At 36.6% G+C, this 25456-nt stretch overlaps 1 pseudogene; it reads left to right on the forward strand.

Annotated features, from left to right (window-relative positions):
* Positions 1-2373: 2373 nt before the first annotated feature.
* LOC100732524 (DDB1- and CUL4-associated factor 17-like) lies at positions 2374-9081 on the forward strand (annotated as a pseudogene).
* The last annotated feature ends 16375 nt before the right edge of the window (positions 9082-25456 follow it).

A 25456-nucleotide genomic window follows, 5' to 3' on the forward strand; every position in this document is an offset into this window, starting at 1 on the left:
AAGGCTAAACGGGACCCTCAAACCCCACAGGGAGACCTTCTTAGTATGGCTTTTTGTGTTTTCAACAACTGAGATAAAAATCAAAAGAAAACATAACAGTCTGATCTTTTAGCAGTGACATTTGGATCTCTGAGACAGATAAACTGAGACAAGGTGGAGCTGCCCAAGCCCCTGCCAGTCCATGTTTCAAGTGCAACAAAAAAGGACAAGAGAGTGCCCCAACCTTGGCATTTCTCTGGGGCCTTACCCTTATTGCAATCTCAAGGGCATTTGGAAGAGCAGCTATGCTAGCTGCCAGAGAGCAGGAAAGCCATCCTCTAACTCCTTGCCCTCACAAGAGATCTCATCACCATCAGATTCATCACCTACTGATCTTGGACTTTCTGCTGAAGACAGATGGGGCTTGGGGTCCACAGCCCTCTATTAAGGTGTCCTTTCCAGAGCCCCAAGTCCCACTGGAGGTCTCAGGTGGACATAGAGACCATACATAGTGTTCTTCCTGAGTTTTCAGGTCCTTGTATTAAGTGCTCAGTTTTCGTAGTGTGTGTTGACGGCCAACCTACACATCCTTTGCTGAGACGGCCTATTTCATGCAGGTTCCAGACTCTCTTCCTATCAATTCCAACATGTCCCACAACCCTTTTTGGTAGGGATCTTCTTCAAAAGCTTACCTCTCCTTTACATTCTCCCTCCCCACAGCTCTCTGTTCTCAAGATACCCTCACAGTGTGCCACCACAAAGCCATCCTCTCCCCTCCCTTCTTCTCTGGTCGATCCCATAGTTTGGGATATCTCCAATCCCACCTGCACTACCCATGCCATGCCTATTTTAATTCATCCCAGGGATCCTTCAGTTTTTCCTTGCGTTCCCCAATATCCCATAGCTCCCAAACATTTACAGAAACTTAAACCTATAATCAAGTGCCTTTTAGACAATGGTTTTTTTAAACCTACCTATTCACCCAATAATACTTCTATTCTCCTGGTACTCAAGCCTGATGGGTCTTATCGTCTAGTGCAGGACCTTAGGGTAATCAATAATGCTGTTACCCCAATCCAACCAGTCGTGCCAGACTTTTATACCATGCTCTCTCATGTCCCTCCCTCCACCACTCACTTTACAGTCCTAGATCTTAAAAATACCTCTTTTAGGGGCTGGGGATTTAGCTCAGTGGCATAAGCACCTGCCTTGCAAGGGTGTGGTCATGAGTTTGATCCCTGGTATCGGTAAAAAAAAAAAAAAAAAGAAAGAAAGAAAAAGAAAAATACCTTTTTTATTCCTTTGTGTCTATGCAGACTGACTCAGATACTCTGAGGTCTCAACAACTTACACCTATCATCTCTATAGTACAACCTCTCCTTAGGGACATATACCACTCCTTTCCTTTCCTATTCAGCAATTTTGTGGACACAACCCTCTTCAGGACTGGCAGGTAGATTTTACACATAAGCCCTGCCACAAAACTCTCAAATATCTTCCCATCTTTGTTTGTACTTTTTCAGGGTGGATAAAAGCCTTTAACACAATCAGAGAGACTGTTGATGTAGTTACTAAAGTCTTGTTACAGGAAATCATTCCAAAGACTACAACCAAGGTAGAGTGGCCCATATCTGGTCTTCTTGGCAACCCCAACAGTGATCAAAGTTGCTGGACTGCATCCTGGTTTCACATCACTCAAGCTAAGTGATGCCCTCCCAACCTTAAAATCTAACCATCCTGAGTGGTCATCTCATCTTCTATCTCCCATCTGTCTCCATCTCATCAAGGTCTCACAGCCACAACTGTCAGGCTGTCATGTTTTGTTATCCAATTTGGTTCTGAATTCCTTATATTCTATTAATTAATTAATTTTTTTTACAGCAGGACTCTTGACACTCTTTCCGAAAGACTCCCACATCATGCCTAAAATCATGTTCATGTTGTTCTACATAACAACTGTCTTAGTTCCCTCTACCCTCAGTTGTTTAGTCAAATGTGAGATCCCTGTGGGCCTAGGCTCTTATATCCCTTATAGTGATACATCCATGGCCCTCCCAACTCCTTTTATTCTTTTCAGCTCAACTCCTGGATGAGAAACAAGCACTACTTACCTACACTTTTAACTTTTACTCTTTCAGATGCGGAAATCATCTCTCATAACTTCACTCCTCCTAACCCCACACTTATTTTTCAGAATTCTATCTCACTGTGGTCCTGATGGAATGGCATATTTAAATCAAAGTCATCTTTCCTTCTATCTCCCCTGAGTCCATAAATATGATAGTAGCCCCTGACTCCTTATAGCACCTTGTCTCTTTGTTTTTCCAGTCTAAGATGCAGGCATTCACCAATGATAAAGTTGTCTTGGCTAAAGCACCTGGTACCAGCTTCTACATGGGCATCAACTATCACCCCATCAACCTTCATGAACCCCAATATGGTGCCCCCTTTTATCAGGAAGTAGTAAGAGAGTGACTTTGCCATTTTCCTAACAATACAAAGATGGGAATGAAAGGTTCTTGCCCTTTACTGTATAGTTATGGCAGTGGTCTAACATGGTAGAAGGCCAAAGTGGGAATGTATACAACTTCCTGCTTCTTCCTCAGCATTAATTGCAACTCCCCTTCCTGTCTGCATGTGAAAAAACTCCAATCAACTCCTTTCACATCATCAGTGCCTACCCTAAGTGCCAACCCCAGTCAGAGGTTATATGTATATTCCACACCCCACGTTCAGGTCAGAAGTAGGTAGACCATCTATGGTCATGGATTCCTCTCCATGTCCTTGGAATAAAGGCTATTTTAAACTTTATATTCTCTCTTTTATTGCACCAAAAACTCTTTCACTTAACAGGGAGGCGGGCTGGCTACTTGGTTTCCCAGCCCCCCAAGTTCCAACATGCTGCAGATCTTAGGAGATGCTGGTGGTTCTCCCCCTGAGGCAACCGCAGCTTGCCCAAGCCACAGCAGCTTACCAGGGAGGTGAGCTGGTTGCTTGGTTTCCCAGCACCCTAAGTTCTAATGTGGCATGGATCTCAGGAGACGCTGGGTGGTTCTCAGCCTGGGGCGGCCACAGCTTGCCCAAGCCACAGCCGCCATCATTTTTGTTTTTATAAATTTTTTTTGTATTTTAAAAAAATTTTGCTAATAGATGAGGGCTATAAACTTATTTATAGATGTCTTGGGTTGTCTTCTGAGGTACACTATGGTCTTTTTCATTCACTGTAATGTCAGCATACTATGCTTGTGTCTGAAAATGAACAACGTTCTTGCATTTTCTAAATCATCTGAAAGAGCTGTCAGCAGCCCTGCTTTCCATCAGACAGTGTAGGATGCACACTCATTGTGTTCAACACTGTTGGTGTTGGGGTCACTAATAAGAAATTTCCATTTAGTCTTTTCAAATACACCTTCTTCTGACTAGCAAAGCCATCTAAATACCTTTTAGGGACTCCAAATCCAGATGGTGGAATGTACAGGAATGCAGTAAATGAATGTTGAGTGCATTACCATGGTTCTTGGCTGCAGTTTATAGTGGCATTTCTCTTTGAAGTCTCCATCCCTAATATATTCTATAGTGATTTTCAGCACATTAAGTGGACTTTCTGATAGAACCAGATTCCTCCTCTAATCCTGATTTCATTGTCATTTTCCTTTCTCTCATCTTTCCTTTCTTTTCCATAGAAACTTGGAATTTTGCAGTATGCAGAAAACTCAGGAAAAAAGGAAAAGAAAAGGCGCTCAAAAAGGGAAAAGTCAGTAAAAGAGGATGTAGAAAAGAATGACAATGTGAGCATGAAGGGGGAATCAGTACCTATAAAACATTTCAGAAGAATTCCAAAGCTTAGGATTAGAATTAGTAACAAACAGTATTAAAAGGTCACATATGCTGGGCTTCTACACCTGCATCTCACCCTTCCACTCCTCTGTTCATAACTCTTTTTCCAAGCATTTCTGATACAGGATGGTACAGGATGTTTTAACTGCACACGGTGAATTAGAGGGCTTCTGAAAAACTTATAATGGTTTTGAACGTGGTCTTTCCATAGGCATCTTAAAGTAGTTTGTCTTTATTCCTTAGTTCCTTCTAATTAAACAGAGTTGCTTCTTACTCTGTCTTTCTGTGTAGCAGTTGTCTCTCTTCTATGTGACTGCCTGAAAGGAACCAAGACTTGAGCCCAACTCATACTACTGTCCTCAGAATGGAGGTAGTTTGTATTCTAGATGTTCCAGAACTACTTCCTATTCTTGTTCATGTTTGTATTTTATTTTCTGTCATTTCTTTTTATCTGTATATACTTGCTAATATTTGAAAATTTTTGTTTGGCTTTAATTCTTTTCTTTAGATATGCCTGTAGCTGACAGTAATATAGATGGAAACTGGTTAAGAATGAGGGCCAAGAAATCCTAGCTCATTGCATTTTGTGCAGGTTTTCTTTCTGAGGGGAGTTTCAGCTGAAGTGACGGTAGCATCCTTTATGCTAGCAAAACCTCATGCTTTTCTGGCTGGCCAGCTTTTCTCTCTCCCTTCTTCCTTTCTCCCACTCCCTCTCCCCTCCTCATTTCCTTCCTTGTTTGCTAGTTTGATTCCTTCCTTCTTCTTTGCTTCCATCTTGATAAAATTAGTCCTTTTCTTCTTTCATCCAATTGGCTTAGAAGGGAAGAATGAAAGATGGCTTCATCCAATGATGGCATGTCTTTTTTTGGAGACCTGTTTTTATAATTACTCAGGCTTTGATGTTTATGTTTCTATACTTGGTGCTATTCCTGGATGCTATAGTTGATTTCCATCATAGGCTTTTACCCTCATAACTTTACTTCCCAGAGGCAAAAGACGTGCTCTGTACCTGACCACATTACGCAACACCTGGGTTTGCCCAAACCACCTCTGCACAGGTTACACCACCCAGGACTCTATGAAGATGAAATCGCCTTGACTGTAAGTCAACCACGCTCTGCTGGGGCCAGATGAACTTAAACTAGCATGCCACCCTCAAGGCCAAGCTCCAAAGGGCCATCTCTGAACTTCCTTGATGTAAGTTTTCAACCAAATTATTCATTATTTCAGAGCTGATTGATTGTTGAGACATCACTTTGGTCTTTAAGAATCTGATGCTTAGCATATAAACACAAGGTCTCTAAGAGTAGAATTTAATTGAATAAGGTGATTCTTGGTAGATTTGCCCTTATTTCTCTTTGGAAGAAGCTGTTTTTCTTTTGTTATTTTATATTCTGTGTCTTGAGAGCAATAATTCCTAGAAATTATCTTCATTTTATAACAGGCTGGCCAATAAGAAGAACAGGAATTCAAAGGAATGGAGGCAAAATTGCAAGTTGAGTTAATGAAATAGGAACATTTTGTCTTAGGTTTTATTTGGTCTGCAGTCCATCTTTATAATATAGTTTATCTGAATCCCATAGATTACGCCAATAGGTATTTATGGTTCATCAAACATTGGTTAGACTGAACATTTTAAAAATAAAGCAAGAGAGATTTCAACTAAAAATCTTCCAACAGCAGAGGAATTTTTGACTATTTTGTTTACTGCTATACTCTAAGCACTTAAAGCAGTGCCTGGTAGAGAAATGACAGCAACATTTGTTGATTATTGCCTAAATGAATGCTAGTGTGATTTTTTTTTTTTTTGTCTTTTTGAGACAGGGTCTCGCTATGTATTTCAGGTTGGCTTTGAGCTCACTTTGTAGCCTAGGCTGGTCTTGAATTTGCAATGACCCTCTTGCCTCAGCCTCCCAAGTGCTGGGATTACAGACATGTGCTACCACATCTGGCAAGTGTAATTTGTTGATAAAATCAATTTTTCGGTAAAGAGGTATCTATTATGTACATTGGATGTGGAATTTATGAATATAATGAAGTCCATCCTCATTCAGAAAAGGGACTTAGGAAGACTTGTAGCACTCTGTGTCAGAAAACAAAATGCTCCTTTATGTGTAGGCTGGGAGTGATTTTATGTTGAAGGATGTTCTTGCCTCAAAGGAGGCATGTGGCTTACTTTACTATTTTCATTTTACTTATATTTAGAAAGTAAAGAGTCATCTATACAACTAATGAATCAGTTCTATTTGCTGGGTTTTTTTTTTCCTGTGTTGATTGGTACCTATTTCTAAGGAGTTCCAAGGTACCAACAAGATGGTTGTGTTGAACTCCACAGCTCAACCTAGAGGATATGCACAGAGCCCACCCTTGAGGCAGGCCTGCTGCACCTCTGCTAGGAATTCCTTGGTAGCTCCAAGCAAACTCACTGGAGTGTCTATTTTTGAATTTTGTATTTGTTGTTCCTCTGTTTTGGGATTATTTCAGGCCAGCAGTATGATGATGAGAAATGAGAGATGAGGATCTAAGACGCTGGTGGAGGGTTTGGCTGCTACCCTCTGTTACCTACCTTCTTTCCTGTCTACCTAGCTCAGAACATCTTTTTCCTCATTTGCTCCTCCAGTGGCAAAACCCAAGTGGGTGCCACATGCAGACTTGGCAGGGGGCATGTTCCAGGCACCATCACCATCCTCTGTAGTCTCAGGAGACTCGGTTTCAGAGTGGCTTTTGGAAGTCTTACTGTGTCTGTGGCAGTAAGACCAAAAGTTTCATCTGAGGCTTTAGCCATTACATACTGTGCTATAAAAAGCATGTAACTCAGGCTAACTTTTATGTTGCAGTTGAAGTGTTATGGGATTTCATTTGATAAGAACTTAAATTCAGCACATAAATCTCTCTTGGGCCAGCTAAGCTTTGTGTCTGTGTGTTTTTTTCTTGTTACTCACTCTGAGTTCATTCAAGGCAAACATTTCCAAAAAAACAATTGGAAAAGTCACTGCAGTGCAGTAGGAAAAGCGTGAAATTGAGAATCAGGACTCAGATCTTGGTTGGACTTTGTTGCTAACAAATTTTTTTATGCAGAATTAATCAAGATTTTGCACTTCTTTTCTTGGTTTATAAAATAATGGAATTGCATGTAATGAACTATACCATTGCTTTCAGCTCAAGTGGTTTATTTAGGCTCAAGACATTTTGCTCCTCCCATCTTCCTTTCTGGATAATGGAAAACAGAGTTGGAAAGAATGTTAGCACCAACAAACATCAGCTAAACCTGAGTTTTAGTGAATCTTAGGAGACAACTAAGTGAGCCTAGAATATTCAAATTACTTTCCTAGATCACACAACAAGTTAATGTCAGAAACCTAACATTTTTGTCATCTATCATGTACTTTTTTTCCTTAGAAATTTTTTCCTTATTATGTTTGGTTGTACTGACAGGTATAGAGGAAACAAAAGCTTCCATAAAAAGATAGGACTTTTTTTCTGTTAGGAAGGTGTGGTCTGGTATATCTTATGTCAAAATGTTGGTGGCTGACAAACAGCGACATGCATTGGTTGCTGTAGGCTTAGACATAGAAAAGAAATAACTAAAAAAAAAATCCTTCTTAATGAAACTAACACCTTTCTTGAATTTTTCCTGTTGATTTCACTTTTAAAATCATGCTAGCCTTTCAAGTAGTGGAAGAGGTCAGAAAAAAATCTGTTCAAGTAAAACAAAATCAAGAGTGTCAGTATCTATATAAGTTTGCAGAGGAAATACAAAGGAAAAATAACACAAACTAATGTGAAAATGATAGTACTCTGTGCCATGCATTATTTCCCTGCGTAGAAATAAACTGATCTTCTTGGAGGCTGGGCTTCTCCTAAATTTCTGTTTGTTTGAGCAGTGCTACTATTCTCCAAGTTCCTCACACTTCAAGCCTTAGTCATGTTTGAGTCCTCTTTCTCTGATACACTGAAACATTTCTAAAAGCCAAGATTCCTCCATTGCAATATGCCTGATATATGTTTTACTTTTCCATTCCTATTTTTTCTCATATGTCACATCATATTTTGTTAGTAATAAAGATTGTGACTTTGGGGTTAGAACCGAGTTTGAGTATTAGCTCTGTTACTAATGATGTTTCATTGATTAATCCCTCTGAACCTTAGCTATCTTACCTGTAAAAAATAAGGATGATAATTGTATTAGCCCCAAAGAATTGTGAGAATTAAGTGAAACAATGTATGTAAAACACTTAGTAGAGTCCCTGGTAACAAATGTTCAAATAGTAAATACTATAATTCACCTCTCCTAGTTTATCATAATTCCTGCTGTCAGGTTAATCCTCTACAAGTATGGCTCTGACATTTTCTTTTCCTTATTTCCTAAGAGAGGAATCCCTGGGAGATAGTTAAAAGTTTGTCTCTATACTGGATTGCTTGAATTACTCTTTGCTAACTGAGAAATGTCTTAAATTGAGCAATTTATTAAATTCTCTGTGCCCCAGTTTTCATATCTATAAGTAGGAGTTAATAGTACCTTCCTAAAATGGTTATTATGAGATCTATAATATTTACTACTAATAGTTAATGTTTTAAAGTGTTTCCTGGGTTTCTTTTCACATGATGTAAGTGTGGTGCATAGAAAAAACCTGGGCATCCTGCAGGCACTGGTATCCTGAGAAGGTGTTAAATTTAAGAATGTTTGAACAACTCATTCCAAGTCACCTATAGCCTATGAAAGAGGAATAATGTATTTTGACAGGTATTCGTGTTGTGTCAGCAGTGTTACATCAGAGCTGAGAAAATTTTCCAAGACTCCAAGATGTCCCAAGTAAGACAAAAATAGAGGATGCTTTGTTATGGGGAATGTAGTTTCCAATCCCTTTAGATTATAAATCCTAACTCATAGCACAACCGCTCATAATTGGCTACTTCATATATAAGTGACTACTGGGAAAATTCTTGAAAAGATGCCATCAGTTCTTATTGCAAACTCAGTTGCCTGAGCTGGCACTCTCCTCAAAAGTCATGACAATCAAATCAGCTCGGAACAAATGTTCTGCACTGGCATGCGGGCAGGCCTTCATCAGACAGTGTGGTTATACCTTGCTGTGCTCTAGTTTGGCTTTTTTTTACTCATAGGGATTCTAGAGATCAACAAAAGGATTTTCAGGAATATTATGAATGCTAGTCTACCTCATGGATTGTGACAACTCAGGACTACTCAGACTCTCTAGCTTCCAAGCATCCTCGAGCAGTTCATGGAACAGAAACTTGACTTAGGGTGTACATGTAGATGGGGAGGGACTACTGGAACTGTAGGAGAGACTCTCTTTGGCAGCCTTGTAAAATTTTTTGTTTTGTTTTGTTGTTTTTTATAGTGAGACAAGGTCTCACTATACTGTTCAGGCTAGCCTTGAGCTCATTTTGTAACCCAGGCTGGTCTCAAACTCACAATTCTCCTACCTCAGCCTCCCCAGTGCTGGGATTATAGGTGTAAACCACCACACTCAGAATACATTGTAGTATTAAAATCACAGATTAGCCACCATTGCTCTTTGAGGTGTCATTGCTGGAGAATGCTTTCTAGATTGGGGGCCATTATTGGCACTACATCACTACAGCTACTAAAAGAAACAGAAAAGAGTTTTCAATATTTGTGCCTTAAAGGATATTTCCTTGGCAAAAAATAACATCCAAGAAATGGACTATTGTTTTTTAGAATGTGACTGGATCTGTTTTCTATCCTGATACTTCTGGTAAAATAATGCAGGTTGTCCCAAATGAAATAAAAAAGTTAAAGCTAAATGATATAGAAAACAATAGCTCTCTGTATCAGAGCTCTGTAGATTTTGTAATTTTTGTTGAAAGAGTGAACAAAAAAAGCAGGCTTAATCACTGTTGGATGGATGTAAGAAAAGTTTTAACCTTTTGGATGATGACCCAGAAAAGACTTTCAAAATTATGGGCTAGGAGATGAGTTGGATTTGCTTTTTGTGGCAGTGTTACTCAAATAGATGCTGAAGGAAAAGGTCACCTGGATTTCCACTGTAATGAATATGGAACTTTACTTAAAAGCATTTTAATCACAGGATGTGACATACAGTCATAAAGTCCACAATGACAGAGACTTAATATTATATGTAGGTCAAAAATAGCAGGATTTCAGCCACTGTGTTTACTTGATATTATGTAATCTTGGAGAAGACAAAATTCTAAATATAAAATATCAAAAAAAAGAGTGAGTTATTTGTAACTTATGAGACTTTTAGTCAAATACCTCACTTCCTTTTTTGAAATTATCTGGATGACATCTTGTTCCAAAAAGATCTAGAGTTAACTTCAAGTGAGTAACGTTAAACTCTTGGCATAGAAGTTGATGAGATTTTTAGAAATGCTGTCCCAAGAAATATAGTATTTTGAAGTATTTAGCTAGGTGCTAATGCAAATATAAAATGCCACACACAGAGAAGGACAAGTTAAAGCCACAGGTTGTGGAGAGAATCATTGCTGTGGAGAAGTTTAACATGTTTTTTAAAGGATGATGTACAACTTTGATCAATAAGGATAGGACAGAGAGAGACAAAAATAAAGATGGGAAAGATACAGAAAGGAATCCTGTATCTTCTGTACCAAAGTTTGCTTAAGAATGATAACGATGTGTCAAGTGGAAGCCTCCTTTTGAGCCTTTAAAGTGTGTATCATGATTTGTTTCATTTTAAAATCTTATATATTTGTATATAATGTCAAGAATTGGTTCTAACTGCCAAGCTATCTTTTCTTCCTCAGTTGTATTCTCTTTGCTTGGCATCCCCATCGAATATTTGTGCTACTAACAAACTAATACAAGAGATGCTAAGAAATTTTTTTTTTTTGTCTTTTTTGAGACAAGGTTTCACCACACAGATCAGGCTGGCTTTGAACTCACGTTGTAGCCCAGGCTGGGCTCAAACTCATTGTGATCCTCCTGCCTCAGCTTCTCCAACTACTGGGATTAAAAGGGTGTGCCAACATAACTGGTTCTCAGCAAATTTAAAGGAAATTTATTCCTGATTTTTTTAGCCTTTATAACTTTTAGCATATCTAAAGATACTGCTCTCATTCATCATTCCACTTAATGAATATAAACATTTTGCTTCGGTGGTATTTTTATACCTATATAAGAAAACAAAGAGACACTGGTTTGTAACAGTTCAGTTCTCCATAGAAGAGTCAGAGAAGCCCAGGAGGAATTCTTCCTGGCTTGGGAATTATCTGATTAACCAGTGAGAACTTTTGGCCATCTTAATTATGACAGGAATATTTTTCTTTTTTATTCTAATAGATCTAAACACGATACTTAAACTCCAATAGTTACTCTGAGAATGTTAAATAAAGGCAAACTATCTGTAAGAGAAAATGTATGTTTTATAGTTGCTTACAATCCACTTGATCAGCATATTTCTCTGATGCAGGATTAAAGGAATAGCTAGTAAAAGAAAACAAAAAGAAAGGAAAAAAGACAGTAAAAATCATAACTGATTCCAACTGAAGGTTAAAATATGCAATTTTAGCTTTGATAATTTATATTAAATTCCTTCAAATTGAGCTGGATCTCACATTAAGAATTGATGTGAATTCTGTTCAGTTCTCTATATTTTGTACAGTGCTTTTCTTTTTCACTGTACATTTTTGAAAGTTTGCAAATAGATTTCAAGATAAGTACAATCATCAGGACTGAGAAAGGAAGAGAGGTGTTGTGTTTTCCAACAGTCAAATAATCAGAAGCAAAATCTGTAAAATTAAAAGAAATCAAAGGAATAAGCTTAAAACCATCTTTTCTGCAATACAAAAAAAATTCATAGATTAAGTATCTTTTTTTCTGAAATGCCTGTGACCAGTGTACTTGGATTACAATTTCTTCCCAGTTTTAGAATATTTACATGTACATAATGAAGCCTTGGGGGTGAGATCGAAAGTTAAACATGAAACTCTTTTAATATTTCATACGCACTTCAAATATACACTCTGAAATAGATCCATGCACCAGTTTTAGCACATCTTTGTTTTAACTGTGACTCATCACAGAAGGTCAGGTATGGAATTTCCACTTGTGGCATCTTGTCAGTGTTTAGAAAGTTTTACATTTTGGAACATTTTGCATTTTGGATTTCCAGATTAGAGATTTTTAATTTGTACTGCCATCTGAGAATGTAGTAAAATATATATAGGCTAGAAATAAGTCTTTCTGAATCTGACTCTATGTGTAATAATCATCTGGGAAAATGGAAGTGATTACCTCATTAGCAAGATGATAAAGTTATTTTTATATGTTAAATTCTAATGCTCTCAGATCTAATTGAAAATTCCATTCTCATTTTGTGTATATTTAATAGTACTACTTAATATCTCTGAAACTTCCAGAGACATGATTATAATTACAGAGCAGCTGCATATTTTGTTGTTAGATATTGCTTTAAATTTTCTTTGTTTCTTATTTTTTGGTGTTTTTAAATTTTAAAAAGAAAAAAAAGCAATAAAAATGATAGAGAATCTCAGAATAATAAGAGATTAACAACAGTTAATATATTGGTTATTGTCATCTTCAACGTAGTTGCTCGGGTTATAAGATCTAGGCATGAAAAATTGATCAAACAATATATACACAAACTGAATTTTTCAGTGAACTAATAGAAATCAGTAGTATAATTATCTTTGTGTATGTTTTATCTCTTGTGTATGTTTTGTGTGTATATACATATAATAAAGAATATATATATTCTTCGTCCTTTCTTCTTTTCTCCTTTTTCCCATCCAAGTTCTTTCTTTTCAAGCAGTTTCTTCTCCTTTCACAATATCTGTTGTATATTTTGGATCTTGTTTACTTTTTCAGTTTCCTATACTAGGGAGACAATATGATGGTAAACATGAGTGTGATTATTTCATTTAAGTACGCTCTCAAGTTGCAATCATTTACTTATAAAAGCCTTGAGATTATTTTTCTTGATAGGTGGAAAGGACTCCGTTGTATAAAACCACCAGATCTTTTTTTATCATTCCTCAGTTGATGGGCATTTGGGGTTAGCTATTATAAATTGTGCTGCTATATATACATGGCTGTACATATATCGCTATCAAATGATGTTTTTAATTCTTCTGGGAAAGTATTCAGAAGGGAATAACTTGCACATCTAAGCCTAGTTTTTTGAAGAATCTCCATAGTGATTTCCACAATGATTGCACCATCCTACATTCCCACCAACAATGTAGAAGAGTTCCTTTTCCCCCACAGCCCTACCAACATTTGTTTGCTTTAGACAGAGTTTCGCTATGCTTTTCAGGCTGGCCTTGAGCTCACTTTGTAACTCAGGCTGGTCTCGAACTCACAACAATCCTCAAGCCTCAGTTTCCTGAGTGCAGGGATTTACAGGCGTGCACAGCCAGGCCTGAATAGCATTTCTTATTGATCGTTTTCTTGATGATAGCCATTCTTTCTGAGGTGAGATTTGAAATTGAATTGCAATGTTGTTTTGTTTTGCATTTCTTGGATGACCAATGATGTTGAACATTTTTAATATATTTGTCATTTGTATTTCTTCATCTGACAAGTGTATATTCATCTCAGATGATCATTTTTGGCTTGGGTTGCCTGATTTTTTTCAATTCTTTATGTGTTCTAGATAGAAGTCCTTCATCTGCAGGGAAATTGACTAAAATTTTTCCTCATTCTGTAAGCTTTCTTTTTACTCTGTTGGTGATTTCTTTTGATGTGCAAAACTTTTAATGAGACCTCAGTTGCTGATTCTTTGAAGTACTTTCTGTGTAGTTTGGGTTTTGTTCATGAACTTTCTGCCTGCCTCTATGTCTTCAAAGTTTCTACCTATTTTGTGTTTAGTAGATTTAGTGTTTCTGTTTTAATAATTAGATCTTTGATCCATTTTGACTTTATTTTACTGCATGGTGATAGACATGGGTCAGTTTTAGTCTTCAGCAAATGTAAAGCCAGTTTTTCCAGCATCATTTATTAAAAAGGCTATCTTTCTTCCAGTGAATATGTTTGGTTCCTTTGTCAAAGATAATGTGACTGAATATGTTTGTAGTTGTGTCTGCATCTCTGTTCTGCCTGACTGTTCCTCAGGTCTGTTTTTTTTTTTTTTTCTTCCCATTACCATGTTAATTTTATCACAGTAGTTTTGCAGTATAATTTCAACTTAGGGATTGTAATGCCTCCTTCTTTGCCTTTGTTGCCCAGAATTGCCTTGCTATTCTAGATATCTTCTGTTTCCAAATGAATTTTAGAAATATTTTCTCTAGACCTGTGAAGTATGATAATGATGTTTTGATTGAGATTGCATTAAATCCATATAACAGTTTTGGGATTATGGCCATTTTCATAATGTTGATTCTTCCTATCCATGAGCAAGGGGTATCTTTCCATTTTCTGATACCTTCTTTAATCTTTTTCACACTATTGCAATTTTCTTTTTCTTTTTTTCTTTTTTCTTTTTCTTTTTTTTTTTTTTTGGTCTTTTTGAGGCAGTGTCTCACTATGCACTTCAGGCTGGCCTTGAACTTATTTTGTAAGCCAGGCTAATCTCAAACTTGTAATGATCCATCCTCCTACCTCAGCCTCCTGAGTGCTGGGATTATAGGCTTTTGCCACCATGCCCAACTGTAATTTTTAATGTATACATCTTTGTATAGATTTCCCTTGTTAGATTGATCCGTAAGTATTTCAGTTTTTTGGATGTTATTGTAAAAGGTGGTGTTTCTCTAATTTCCCTTTCAGTGTTTGTGTACAGGAATGATATTGATTTTTTCAGTGTTGACTGTGTATTCAACTACATTACTGAATCTGCTTATTAAATCTAGAAGTCTTTTGGTGGAGTTTTTGTGGTCTTCTATGTTGAGTATCTGTCATCTGTGAATCATAATACCTTTTTTCTTTCCTATTTCTATTCTTTTTATTTCTTTCTCTTGTTTATTTTCTCTAGCTAATGTTTCCAGAACTATATTGAATAGGAGTGGTGACGGTGGACATCCTTGTCTTTTTCCTGATTTTAGATTGAAAGCTTTCTATTTTTGTTCATTTGGTTTGATATTGGCTATTGGTTTTTCATAGATAGCTTTTATCAGATTGAGGTAAAGACCATCTACTCTGATTTTCTGTAGAGTTTTTATATTAATGAGTGTTGAATTCTATCAAAAGCTTTTTTGGCATCTATTGAGATGATCGTGTGATTTTTGTTTTGGACTCTGTTGATATGGCGTATTACATTTGTTGATTTGTGTATGTTGAACCATCCCTGCATTCCTGGGATGAATCTCATTTGGTCATGGTATATAATCCTCTTGATGATTTGCTGCGTTCTCTTTGCTAGTATTTTATTGAGGATTTTTGCATCTGTGTTCATTATGGAGACCAACCTATAATTCTTCTTTTTGAGTGGGTCTTTCTCTGGTAATACTTGTCTCCAGGAATGAGTTAGGAAGCATTGCTTCTCTGTCAATTTCATTAAGGAGTTTGAGGAGTATTTGGCATTAAATCTTCTGTAAATTTCTTGTATAATTCAGCCATGAATCCATCAGGACCTGGGCTTTTCTTTGTTGATAAGTTTTTAATTACATTTTTAATTTCGTTAACTGATATTAGGTTATTCAGAATTTTATATCTTCTTGATTCATCTTTGATAATTCACAGATTTCTAGAAATCTCTCTATTTCTTCTGTGTTTTCCTTCATATGCTAGTGAATCTTTTCAAAGTAGGTATTAATGATCTTCTGAATTTCCACAGATTTGAATTTTTTTTTTTTCTTTTCAAGACAGGGTTTCACTATGCAGTTCAGTCTGACCTTGAATTCACTTTGTAGTTCAGGCTGGTCTCAAACTCATATCAATCCTCCTGCCTTAGCTTCCCAAATTCTGGGATTACAGGTACGCACTAGCATACCCGACTATGATTTCTTACTTTCCATTTCTCATTACATGAATTTGAGCTTTTTTTTTCCTTTCTTTGATAAGGTTGGCTAGGGGTTTATCAGTTTTATTTAGTCTTTCAAAGAACCAACTCTTTAATTCATGAATTCTTTGTATTGTTTTCTTAGTCTCAGTTGTATTAATTTCTGCTCTGATCTTTATATTTTCCTCTCTTAAATGGGCTTTGGATTTGACCTGCTCTTTTTTTCTAGATGCCTGAGGTGCAGCATTAGGTTATTTGAGTTCATTCTGTTTTCCTGATCTGAGAATTTATCACTATAAATTTCCCTCTTAGGATTGCTTTCATCCCATCAACAGATTTTAATATGTTGTATCTGAATTTTCATTTGATTGTAGATATTGTTTAATTTCTTCTTTAATTTTATCTGTAGTCTATTGGTTGTTCAGGATGGTGTCATTTAATTTTCATGTTTTTATGGAATTGTTGTGGTTTCTTTTGCCATTATTTTCCAATTTCATTGCATTATAGTCAGATAATGTACATGAGACAATTTCACTTCCTTTGTATTTATTTAAGCATGTTTTATGGACTAGTATATGGTTGATTTTAGAACATATCCATGTGCAACTGAGATTGATGTGCATTCTGACATTGTATGGAACACACTGTAAATGTCTGCTATGTCTATTTTTTCACAGATTTGGTTCAGTTCTGTTATTTCTTTGCTGATTTTGGTCTAGTTTATCTGTTTGTGACATTGGGTATTGAAGTCCCCTGTTACAGTTACATTATTGTTTATTTGATTTTTCATGTCTACTAATATTTGTTTTATATAGCTGGATGCTCCAATATTTGGTGTATATATACTTATGATTGTTAGCTCTTCCTCTTGAACTTTTTCCCTAATGAGCATGTTATGACCTTCTTTATCTCTTTTGATCATTCTAGGTATGAAGTTCATATTGTCTGCAACCAGAATAGCTGCCTCTGCTTTATTCTGGGTTTCCATTGTGTGGAGTATTGTTTTACTTTCTTTGACTTTCAGTCTATGAGTTTCTTTTTGAATTAAGCATGTATATCTTGTATACAGCATATTGTTGGACTTTGTTTTTTGATCCATTCTGCCAATCTGTTTCTTTTGATTGGTGAATTGAGGGCATTTATACTGATTGTAACTGATATGTATTGGCTTATCTTTGTCATGTTATTTTTCCTGCTGTTGGTTCCCTGCTTTTTCTCTCTATTTTATTGTTTGTCTTGCCTGGTGCTTTCCTTCTGTTGTTGTCACTGGAATTGTAGTTATTTTTGTTTTTGTATAGAGTATCTTTCAGTAGTCTTTGTAGAGTTGGTTCAGTGGTCATGAATTTCTTCAGTTGTTCTTTGTCTAGGAAGTATCTTATTTCTCCATTAATTTTGAAAGATAGTTTTTCAGGATACATCAGTCTGGGTTGGCAATTTCTTTCACAATTTGAAATATTTCATTCAAGCTCTTCTTAATTGGAGAGTTTGTGTTGAGAAGTTGGCCTTGATTCTGATCAGCTTTTCTTTGTAGATAAACTGTTTCTTTTCTCTAACAGCTTTTAATATCTTGTTCTTGTGCTAAGTTTCTGGGATCTTGTTTATTATATGTCTGGGTGTTAATTTATTTTGGTTATAGTTAACTAGAGTTCAATCTGACATAGTTCAGTGGAGTGCTGGTTAATATTCTTATGTCCCAATTTAACCCATTTCCACCTGAGTGTTTCAAGTACTCTAATTATGTGCCCACCTACATAACAGGCACAAGCAAAAGGTATAAAAGGTAAGGGGTATCATAAATGCAGAGATAAGAAATATAAATACTTTGTTTGACAAACTTATGTCAAAATTTCTCCAAAGCTCAACTAAAAGCAGTCAATGTTATTTTATTTCATATATAGCTAATGATTATAACACTCATTACAGGAGAAATTGTGTGTGTGTGTGTGTGTGTGTGCTTGTGCATGTACATGTGTTTGTTTAAAACTTTGGCGCTGCTAGAGATTGAACCCATTCCCTTATGCATGGCTAGCTAGTGCTTATAACCACTGAGCAATAGCGTCAGATTCTAGTGGTGCTTTTGTTTTTTTGGTCAGAGTAGGCAGTTTTCACATAACTTAACAGAAAAGATGGCTCTACATTCACTAGCTTGAAGTCACTCAGAAATGATACTTATCTTGTTTGTAGTACAATAAATACCAATATTATTAATTATTCTTAATGTAATTTGGCTTCCACTTCTTTGTTATGTTCTTTTTCTCACCATGTAGGAAAGTATACATGTGCTGAGTGTAACTGCAACCCTTTTGAAAATTTAGAACATACAGTTTTCCCAGAAAGGTTCCTACTTTCCCTGCCCAGGCCATCCCCAATCACCTCTCAAGTAGGGCTACTTTTTTTCTGATTTTTTGTGTTCCAGATTAAATTTGCCTATTCTAAAATTCAATAAAACTTCTTGAAGCAAAAAAAGAAAGAGAATAATACCTGGCATACAATAAATCAGTGTTAGTGATTGATAAGTAAAAACCTACATTTCTTATTATTGCTGTTTCATAACTACATTCAGTATTTCTCTGGATTCATTTCTTTGGTCTTGCTGTTTTTTTCCATGTAGAATGCAGGTTCACTTAGTGGTTCAAATCTTTCTTGCTCAAGGAAAGCAACAGATTTTACTTATATGGCAGCTTTGATTATTATTTTTACTTATTTGGCAGCTTTTATTATTATTATTTATTATTAGCTACCTGGAGAACTGTGCTACAAAAAATATTCTGAGACCTTCTGTAGCTTCAGTGAAAGGATTCATTTGTTGTACTTCCCATGGGTCCTGGAAGGAGAATTAGAAACATATCCTTATGCAGAAGTAGTCACAGTATTTTCAAAATACAATAATACAGTTTTCAGAGACAAGATGAATTTTCTTAATACTGAGGTCTAGCCAAAGAAAAGAATTTTCCATGGTTCTTCATAGATCATAAATTACATTCTTCTTACTACTTTAGATGCTTGAATTCATTTACTTCTCACAGCATCCTCTGAGGTAGATGCTATTATTGTCCTCATTTCCTTTTTTACAGATGAGGAAGCAACACAAAGATGTTAAGTAAATTGCAGAAGGACATCATTAATAAATGGTGAAGTTCGGATTTCAGACCTGGGCAGTGTAATGCTGAAGTCTCCATTTTCAGCTGCTTTACTAAACAGGATTCTAGGTTGTACAGGCCCTTAGATTACTTCTTAATTCCATGTTAAAAAAAGGGACTCCAGTGCAACTTGAATAAATTTGATTCAACATTTTTAGAAAATTAGTTCTGTAAGAGCCTAGAATCACTGTTCAAATGTGTCTCTCTCTTATGATTTGGCTTAATCCAGTAATGAAATTAAGAATATGCCAAGCAGTGGACTCAGATCTCTTGCTATAGAGCTCAGGACTGCAGAGTCAATGATCGCTGGGGTCTGACCACCAGTGGCAGTGAGTCGGTGAGGAACCCAGTGCTACTACTCCCGCTTCAGCCAGGGTAACCTGGCTTTATTTAAATATTAGGATTCCTAATAGGATTTATTTTGAAGAAAGAGGCATCTACCTTTGAAAAATCTTTTTGAAAATTCATTGACATAGAGAAATAAGTGGACAGCATGTGTTTAGGGCAATCCTTATTAAATGTTTTTTTTTCTAATCGGTGGGCTATTAACATGAGTCTGGCAGGACACTATGCAAAATTATATTTCTGGCAAATATCTCACATACAATATGACCATAATTTTGCATTTACATCAGACACACACTCATTGATGTTCAATGGCATAGAGGCAGCAATATTCTGTGACAAAATCAAGGCATCCAACCTCGACTCACACCATAGTAGGGTATGCAATGGCTCATTGCTTGAATTTTAGAAATTTACACATAGAAACAAAAAGTACTAGGTCCTTATATAAATCCTAGCTTCCTTGTCTTTGTTGTTAGCCAAAAGTATATGGTAAAGAATTTTTTTATTCGCATACAACAGGAAAAATATAATTGGTTTTAATAGATTTTGTAGTATCTGAGTTTTCAGCTTAAAAAACTGCTTTTAAATAAGAAAACATGTTTATATCATTCTGATATCTGTAAAGCTTCTTGTAATCTACTTTTAATAAAATTTAATTACATGTCAACATTGATTCAGCATAGAAGGAGAAAAGATTCTTTGCTTGGCCAAACTTTAGTCAGACGTTTGAATCATTTAGCAGGTAGATTTGTGTACTCCTTTGTATAATCTAGTTTAACAAAGAACTTGGCTGAGTCATTTTAGCAAGAACTGCCCATCTTCAGTGTTACTCACCTTCTGCCACCCCCCAGGCAGTATCTGAGCACCTTGATCTGACTTGAACAAGAGTCTCCCTAAAATCCTCTTACTAATTTTTCACCACTGACACCTCCTCTCCCCTATATAAACCTTGATCCTTGGCTATAAATTGCCACTTGTCCATGCTACATCTGGAGTTGAATCTCGTCTTTCTCCCCTACCTGTTGCAATGGTCCAAATACTTACGTTGTTCCTGAAACCTTTTCCCTTACCATACTTTAACAAATATCATTGAATGATTTTCTCTTTAACAAGGTAAGACATGAGAACAAGATAATGGGCAACGATGGGAAGAATACTTTATAAATTCTCTTTTAAGAGTTTCTTTCTTTTAAAAAATCCTTTTTTTTTCATTTAATAATGAGGAAGCATGCTGAGGTTTTTCTATACATAGCCTACACTTCTCTGTTTTTCAGACCTAACTTATAGAAATACGAGTTATTAGGTCATTCAGGGTACTGAATGGAGATTTATGAGAAGGCCTAAAAAAAAATCTGTCTTCAAAAGACTATAATTCAATTAGCAATCAGTTTTAATAAGAAGTAGGACTGGGATGTCAATTATAGAAAATTTTTAGCCACTTTAGCCTCAGGATACATTGTGCTATTGTCCTATAGTAGGTCTATGATTGGCTTTAGACAGGTGGCATTTAAAATGACTTTACTTAGAGGAACATGCACACGTGGGAGCAGACAGAGTGGATTTAGGGGGATGTTGACTGCACAGAAAACAAGCCCAAAGTGTCTATTTCAGGTGCAAAATCTACCAAGTATTCATCCACTTGGGGAGTAATCTGGAGTTGGTTTTGTAAACAAAACTCGAAACTCGGAAGACCCTATTTAGTCCCTGGTTTTATTTATTTGTTGTTCATCTAGGCAAGCATATCATTCTCTCTAGTAATCAGCAAGCATTACTCCAGCTGATTTGTGACTTCATAGAGCTGTAGTTCCAGTCTGTAAGGCATACCTCTGCAATGATTTTTATCTCTGAGATCTAGTAAGAGATTGATAGAGGAGGAGAAAGGAAAGGCTCAGTCCTCACTTCATGTGCTGTATGTCAAACTCTGGGCCCTTGCAGACTCCATTTGAATGGAATAAGGGCCTAAATTCCTGCTGAAACAAGTTTACCACTTCCAAAGGTGTACAGTTTAAATGGCCATAGGAAACCAACTACCTTTTTCTTTTTTTACATTTAAACTTACCTTAGAAATTTTCTTGAAAGAAAGTTTTCTTAAAAGAAAATCTTGTGGAAATTCCTAACCCAAACCAAGACTGTTTTCTCAGAAAATATTCAAACAGGATGCTGAGTGGAGGTTTTAAAGGCACTGGATTGGGTTTCTTGAAACACGAACTTTCCTTGGGAGGATAATACATCTGAAGACATTACAGATATGAGTCATCATCATACACCCAAAACCATTAAAGAGAGAAGCATATTTCTTCCATGACTTAGCTAAGGAAGTAGAATGTTTAGTTTTTCTGCACAACACTGCCTCCTTGTGTGACGAGAATCTCCTTCTTATACATGCACACAGATAATTACAGGGACTTCAGCAATCTTAACCTAGGTAGGGTACCTACCTTGAAGAAAATCCCCTTTGGCCATATTTGATAAGTGCAGGAACCCCTTCATTGTATCCTTCTACGAAGGAATCATTACTTTGAGTATTAAAGTCCATAATAGTATTGAAGCTATTCTGCTAACACTGATGTGAGATCTCTCAAGAATTCATTCTACATCTGCTAGAACCCTGCCAGAGGCCTAGGGTAAGAAAAGCTTTCAATGATCCTGTGGCTTAATACTCACGAAAGTGTTTTATTATTTGTTTATTCGATATGGATATCTATTAGACACCTGCTAAGTTCAAGATGTTATGGTGTATAAACGTATTCAAAAATGGAAAGAACTAGCCTAGTGAATAGATGAATTATCTTCAGTTCATGATTTTCTCCTGCCACATATTAATAAACTAAAAAATTCTAGCTACATAAACTATTATAAATGCTGAACATCACTATTCCTATTTTGACTCTGAATTTGATTATCACTGTCTTCTCTCCTCCTCAGGAGTAGAACAGACAAAGACTTACTTTCACTTATGCTTCCTATCCATTCACAAGTTCTTAAACATTTATTCTATTTTGTCTGATTATAGATTCGGAGTCCCTCCAATTAGCCAAGCTTATTTGTTTGACGTAAACTCTGTTTAAGAAAGTGAGGAATATCGTTGTCAATTCCAGGCAAAATTATTGATTGTATCCCTTAACTCTGTTCCCCTGAACACTAGAAATGATCAAACTTTCCCTCAACTGTTTTGGGGGCCATTTTTGCTAGTGTGGGGTTTTTCCTAAGCACTTTTTGAAGTCCCTTCTCTTTTGCAGGTCCTCATAGTCCCCACACTGCTCGTTGAATTCCTTGGGGTCTCCCCAGAATCACTTGATGAGCCACCTTCCTTCCTGGAGCCCAGCTACTTTTCTTCCTTCAATTCTTCATCTAGAATCTTATACGATAGATTGTTGAACAAATAGATTTTTGTGTTTCTCCTTGAACCACAATAAATCGCAATGTTCCACCTTTAGGGTAGCTACTTCAGAATTGCAGCGTATTTTTAGAATTGTGAAGAACCTTTGAGCTACCCTGCATGTGTTAATCAGCATGATCTTTGCTTAAAGAAAACTTATTTGGAAAACTCAATTATGAAATAAGAAGAGAGGTATGAGAGCTGGAGGATCAAGGGGTCCCCACGTTTCTCCAACATCTCACTCCTGTATTCCCAGAACAACCATGAGACACCACAGAAATAAAACTCTAAAGAACTCTGAAAACTGCCTGCATTGCTAGATGAAGTGTGCTAAAGAGTTTCACTTTGTACTTCCTTCTGCCCCTTGGAGGACTGATTTCTGCTCTCATGAACTATTTACCTACCCCCAATTTATTACCTCATTTGTGTTGGCCCCTTGGCAGTAATAGACTTAGTGACACTTGGCAGCAGCTTCATGAGACTTGGTTTGGTTGATGAGGGTCCTGGAAAATATTCCAAGGCCCCTTACACATGTACTAAATTTTCTCTTATTACAACATGACACTTTTAAAAATACTTAGCAAAAATAGCAGCTTGTGAAAATGTTCTCCTTTCTGGTGACTGCGGTGAGAAGGTACTTCCATGTGAGTTTAGAAAGACAAAATATTTCTCATTCTCACTTCAGCTTTTGACCAGCAAAATCCAGCTGAATTTCTTTTTCTACTGAATGTTTCTGTCCTCGGAGGAATAAAAACTCATTTTCTTTACTTTAATGGAAGCAAAGAGAGGATTGGCATGAAAATGATGGTTGTGATAAGTTTTGGAAAGATAAAGATTAGAGAAGAATGGGATTTTTATTTACCTGGTGTATTTGACAATGTAGGGCAGATAGATGGACACCTAGCTCAGGTTTTTATTTAAAAGTAAAAACTGTTTTTAATAGTAGGGGAAGAGGATGGGAGCAGTTGGTGAGGTCTCCCTCATGTCATCCCAGAAATTAGATTTTGTACTGGAATAGACCATAACCATGAAGAAGAAAATGGGACACAAAGGAAAGCCAGTGAGTTTTCAAGACCTTCCTTCCTTCTCCTTGGCATTTTTTGATTCCTTTTCATTTCTTTTTTACTTTACAATATTTTTAAAGTTCCTGAACTGTGCTTGGCATGCTATGGGACACACCACTGAAGCCTACTGCAAGAAGCTTACACCCTGGGAGTATCTATACTCCATCTCTGTCATTTACCAGTTGAAGGTCCTTGGATAAATCAATCTCTCTGAACCTCAATTTCATATTCTATAAAATGGGAATTATACTAACTTCTTACATGGTGGCAAAAAGTAAATGACTATTGAATAAGATCCTATGTATAAATTACTCCTTCGGAGTACCAGATACATATTAGGTACTTTTAAAAAATGGGGTCCTATTACAGATTGCCATCTTCATAGCCACTGTAAATTAATCTTTAGGTTCATCTTCACAGCTTCTGGAGGAGTTCTAGCATCAGACTCTTCTTTTTGTTCTGCTCTAGACTCAACATTCCCTTTAGCAATTGCTAGCCAAGAATTATTCAATAGTAGACATGTTGAATCCTCTTCTAGATTCTAGCTTTTGTCTTTTAATCTCCCTAGAGGCAAAAACTACCTTTAGTAAGATTTCCTATTAATTTCTTTAATGAAGCTTAATTAGATCCTACTTTATCCTTTTGTCCTGCCTATGGCTTTCCTGCTCCCACATCATTAAATTACTTTTCCAGGCCTTTCATCCTCTCTGGTCTCTGCATTACACCTCAGTGGTCAGCCCCACCTCTCCAGTCTCTACTCCTTTCTTTCTCTCCATGTCAATGTCATTTCCTGTCACAATGCTTCTGCATCACAGGAAATACTCACTGCTGCAATCTCACTAGACTATTGCCCTTTTGTCTATTCTATTAGTCACTTCAAAATACAACTGTGCCTCTACACAATTACTTTAAAAACATTTTTTAAAATTCTCATAACTGTTATTTAACCTGCTGTTGCTACTGGAGAAAGCCACTCAGCTAAGCCACTGCTCATCTCCTTCAATTTTATATTTTATATTTTATATTTACAGGCTTACTGGCCCCTCGAGTTTTAGTTGGTTTGATTTTCTTTTCTCCTATCTCAAATACTCTAGCATGAAAATGTATCAGTTTATGAATCTCCTTGCCCTCACTTAAACGCCATCTCCTGAAATCGGTATAGGGGAAATAATATAACTGTTAGATGTCAGATACACTGACTTTGTGTTCCCCAAAATTGAAGAATGAATTTTAAAAACAATGGAGACTAACAGCAGGAAGAATTTATTGTGAGAAAGGGCTCCTAAGAGACAGGAAGGGACCCCAAAACAGACTGCCAAGAAGCCTATTTTTCAGAAAAAGTTTTATAGAACAAAATCACAAGGTGGGTATAAAATCAAAAGGTGGGTACAATGTGAGCCAAAAGTATGATCTACCAATAAGATTACAAGTATAGTTGCTTAGGTAATACTGATCCAATGGGGAAGCAGGTCACGTAGTAAGTGTACATGGAAAGAACAAAGACCTTTTTAGGAAAGGACAGATCAAGCGGTCCTAGTCACTCACCTGATTGACTGATGCCTATCTAGATTTTATTGAACCAGATGATACCAATTATAGTCTAATCTTTAATTTATTGCTTATCCTTTAGGGAGGCACGTAGGCCTGGTCATTTTATCTTTATCTTGAAGTCTGGTCTCTAACAGATGCCCCTCCAGTCACAGTTGTAATGTGTTTTCATTGTGTCCACTCTGTGCTTTGGTGGTCCAATCTTGTCTAACTGCCTATAATATTTTAATCTAACCTTGT

This window comes from Cavia porcellus, unplaced genomic scaffold (genome assembly GCF_034190915.1).
Source record: "Cavia porcellus strain 051 isolate PalLab524CR breed Dunkin Hartley unplaced genomic scaffold, mCavPor4.1 scaffold_1, whole genome shotgun sequence".
Classification (NCBI taxonomy): Eukaryota; Metazoa; Chordata; class Mammalia; order Rodentia; family Caviidae; genus Cavia; species Cavia porcellus.